Here is a 4,606-nt window from a genome sequence, read left to right on the forward strand (position 1 = left end):
CCCCCCCCATGTTGTCCAGCTTTACAAATGTTAAAATCTGGTCACCCTACGTTTGCCCTTCCCAGGAACTTCCCTCTCACCAGCCTCTTCTTAGTACCTCCCACCAATTTCTTCTGTGTGCTTTTAAAAAACCTTTCTAGTTTATTCCTGGGGAAAGCATCTCTAGATCTCAAAATGAACGCACGTTTTTGCCCTTTGGCTCTCTGGCTCCTCGTTTTCCCTCTCTTTGCCAGGATTCACCTTCATCTCAGACGGCAGAATCAACAGTCCCCTGTTACCTTGGCAACGGCAACAGGATAATAGAATTAGAACGTCCCAGGGTTCCATTTTCGCATCCTGCTCTTGGAGGAAAAGGACAGCAACACCATTACGAAACATAATTTGGGATACTTTCAAGACATAGTGTCTGTTCATTTTAAATTTATGGCGTTTATTGGTGAAAGATAATAAATTGTAAACTTTCAGACACTTTTTAAAAATTCTGCCACAACAATAAAAAACTAAGCCTGTCTTAGGGTAAGGATTTCTCTACTGTGTATGCACTTTCAGTCAGCCTTGAATGTTTCTCTTAACATTCTACTTTGTCATCGATTTAAAAATAATGACTAAGAAAAATTTATCAGCAGGGTAGTCTCTGAGAGTGCTCTTGTTGCATCTCAGTATATTTGAGAATTCTTAAGGTTCTTTACACTTTCCTATAAGCACATTCTCATTGTAGAGAAAGAATTTGACACTCCAGAGATTTAATGCTCTTAAGGTACCATGTTCAGCCCTGACATACTTTTGAAATCTGTTGCTGAATTGAAAAAATGCTTTTAGTATTCTAGGCTGCTAACATTGCTAATACTGAGACTCTTCTCCTGTTCTTTGGTTTCTATACTGATTTGGGGTCATCTAAAGAACAAGTCCTCAAGTCATGATCTTGATGACATATGTAGGATATCTTGAGTTTTTCTGGTTCTGACTCAGTATTGCTGGTGCTTTATTCATTTATCTCAACTTCCCTCCCTCCCTGACCCTCTCTCTCTCTGTTACCCTCTCTCTCTCCCTTCCTTCCTTCCTTTTTCTTTCTTTTCTCACAAAGTCTCACTCTGTTGCCTGGGCTAGAGTGCTTTGCTAATTCACAGCAACCTTGAATTCCTGGGCTCAAGTGATCCTCCTGCCTCAGCCTCCTGAGTAGCTGGAACTACAGGTGCCAGCCACAAGGCCCAGCTGATTTTTCTAATTTAGTAGAGACAAGGTCTTGCTCCTGCTCAGGCTGGTCTCTAAGTCCTGATCTCAGGCAGTCCGCTGGCCTTAGTCTCCCAGAGTGCTAGGATCACAGGTGTGAGCCACTTCGACTGGCCATTAATCTTAATTATTGAATGCCTTGCTACTTCATTTTATCTGAACTTTTCCCCAGCCCATGCACTTGGATTTGCTTTTGGTATGGCTCCAGTAAGAATTTTTAGAAGTAAACTCCTCATATGTAGGATAAAAATATGTTATCATTTTATTCATTGATACCTCTTTAGTAAAATGATGCCAAATTTAAAACGGCTGCATTAGTTTGCAATCCCACCAACAGTGTATGAATGCTCCCTTCCCTCTGCCCCCAGGCCAGCATCTGCAGCTTGGGACTGTGATGTGAGCTATTCTCACTGGAGTTACGGGACACCTCCCATTTGATCCTATAATCCCATTACTAGTTATCTATCCAGAAAAAAAAAATAATTTTCTCACAAGAATATTTGGCAGTGCCTGTAGCTCAGTGGTTAGGGCGCCAGACACGTACACCGAGGCTGGTGGGTTCAAACCCAGCCCAGGTCTGCTAAACAACAGCGACAACTGCAACAACAACAAAGAAAAATAGTTGGGCATTGTGGCAGGCGCCTATAGCCCCAGCTACATGGGAGGCTGAGGCAAGGGAATTGCTTAAGTCCAAGAGTTTGAGGTTGCTGTAAGCTGTGACACCACTGCACTCTACCCACGGTGACAGCTTGAGACTCTGTCTTGGAAAAGGGGGAAAAAAAAAGAACATTTGCACTCAAATGTATATACCAGCTCAATTCACAATTGAAAGGGTGTGGAAATAACCCAAGTGCCCATCAACTCATAAATGAATTAATAAACTGTGGTATATGCAGACCATGAATTCAGTTGTAAGGAAAGATGGAGGCTTCATGTCTTTTATGTTTACCTGGATGGAGTTGAAGAACATTCTTTTTTTTTTTGAGATGGAGCCTCAAGCTGTCCCCCTGGGTAGAGTGCTATGGCATCATGCTCACAGCAACCTCCAACTCCTGGGCTCAAGCGAGTCTCCTGCCTCAGCCTCCCAAGTAGCTGGGACCACAGGCGCCCGCCACAACACCTGGCCATTTTTTGGTTGCAGCCATCATTGTTGTTTGGCGGGCCTGGGCTGGGGATTTGAACCCGTCACCTTAGGTGTATGTGGCTGGCACCTTAGCCACTTGAGCCACAGGTGTGGAGCCGAAGAACATTCTTTTTAGTAAAGTAGTTCAAGAATGGAAAAACAGGCATCCTATGTATTCAATACTAACTTCAAATTAGCAGATGAACAACTACAGCCCCACAGAAGAGAAAACACAATTAAATTTGGGAAGAGGGGAGGGGGCAGGAGGGAGTAGGGTGTGGTACTTCCTGTACTTCCACCTACAGGGTACAATATAGGGGTATAAGGACATCTCCTGGGTGGAGGACTCAACTACAACTAGGACTATCTTACAAACACAATGTAGCCTTATTGTATCTTAATCCCCCCAAAGGTGTCAAATCCTTACACTAATATCCTGGAGTGATAATGCAGTTATTTAAAAGTCTTTTTACTGCAAGACGTATTTATAAGTCTTCTACGTAGTGCTGTATCTTATTAAGAAGAATATAAAGAGATCTTTCTTTTCCTTTTAATTTTAAGACTCTTAGCCATACAATACTTTATTCCTATTCCTGGGGAATGGTAAAATCCTGTTTCATGCTTAAGAATTATGCTTGGGCTTATAGCAACCTGGTGCTAAGAGGGCTGGATATTTGAGCCACTTGGCTTTTTATAAGTTGAAGGCAGCCAGGTCAGGTTTTCAACACCTACGTAAATACACTTGACTCCTCGCCCTGTGATTTCTTCTGGGACTTACTTTCCACAGGCAGAATGCACTGTTTGCTCCCAGCATTCAACAGCTTCTCCTGCAGCATAGGTGGTGTCCTCAGTGAGGCCAATAGTATTATAAGCCTCAGGTCTTTCACCTTGTTAAGTAAATGTTATTTTGCACCTTGCTGCTGTAAGCCAGACAGAAAGAGAAGGTTATAATTATTTCTCTTCCTCCTAAGCATGGAGTCAGTTTGGGTCTGATATTCAAATCTGACTTAGCTTACTTTAATTTAGCAAACATTTCTCTGAGTGTTGCTTATATGCAAACACCACAAGATACAGTGTGAAATTCAAAGATATAAGTTGAGCTGTAGAAGTGTATTTTGGGAAGCTGTTGCTCAGGGAACTCTATTGATCCTCCTTCATCTGTGGTTTTAATTTTGAGGCAATTTAGATAATTATGTAATGGAAATGCCGGGTAGGTGTTGAATCCGCAGCTGAGCAGCCACAGGACATCCAGACAGCCTGTGCCCACTCACGATCCCCAGTGACAGCGTGTGAGCCATGCTAATAAAATCTGACTTAGCTTATTTTAATTTAGCAAACATTTCCCTGAGTGCTGCTTATATGCAAAACACTCCAAGATACACTGTGGGATTCAAAGATGAAGGTTGAGCTGTAACAGTGTATTTTGGGAAGCTGTTGCATAGGGAACTCTATTGATCCTCCTTCATCTGTGGTTTTGTTAATTTTGAGACAATTTAGACAATTATGTGATGGAAATGCTGGGTAGGTGCTGAATCCACAGCTGAGCAGCCACCGTACATCCAGACAGCCTGTGCCCACTCATGATCCCCAGTGACAGCGTGTGAGCCATGCTAAGATCCGTGCCTCCAGTTCTGGCACAGCGCTTCCCATGTATAAGCACTCAGCACAGAGATGTAGTGGTTCCCGAGGCTGTTGCAAATCAGAGCCTTTCTCTAGGTTCTAAGTGATGACAGACTAGTTCAGCCTCGAAGTCTGAGACTCAGACTAGAAACAGGAAGTACCTTTATACTCACACAGATCATTCTTCTCTCTGCTCTCCAAATGGTGTGTGTAATTAGCTAAAGTACCTGGTAAGAATTATAACTATCATCCTTGTGTACCATGCTAAGCACTTCATATAAGTACCCAGTAAGAATTATAACTATCACCCCCCCGTGTACTGTGCTAAGCACTTCATATAAGTACCTGGTAAGAATTATAACTATCACCCATGTACTGTGCTAAGCACTTCATATACTTTGTTCTATTTGATCCTGTCAAACACTGTAAACAATAGGACCTAAAACAAAATGGATGAGAAAACTGAGGCTCATGGAGATAAAGCAATTTGCTCAAGGTCTCTCAATGGCAGACCCAAGGTTCAAACTCAGTATTGTGTGCAAGTACACTCCTCATTCTTAACCACTGATTTATAAACTAAGAATTCACCCATCCTTTTTGTTATATGATTATGACAAAGTTCCTGTTTCCAAA

The sequence above is a fragment of the Otolemur garnettii genome, unplaced genomic scaffold, assembly GCF_000181295.1.
Source record: "Otolemur garnettii isolate 467f Iridium unplaced genomic scaffold, OtoGar3 scaffold00083, whole genome shotgun sequence".
Lineage (NCBI taxonomy): Eukaryota > Metazoa > Chordata > Mammalia > Primates > Galagidae > Otolemur > Otolemur garnettii.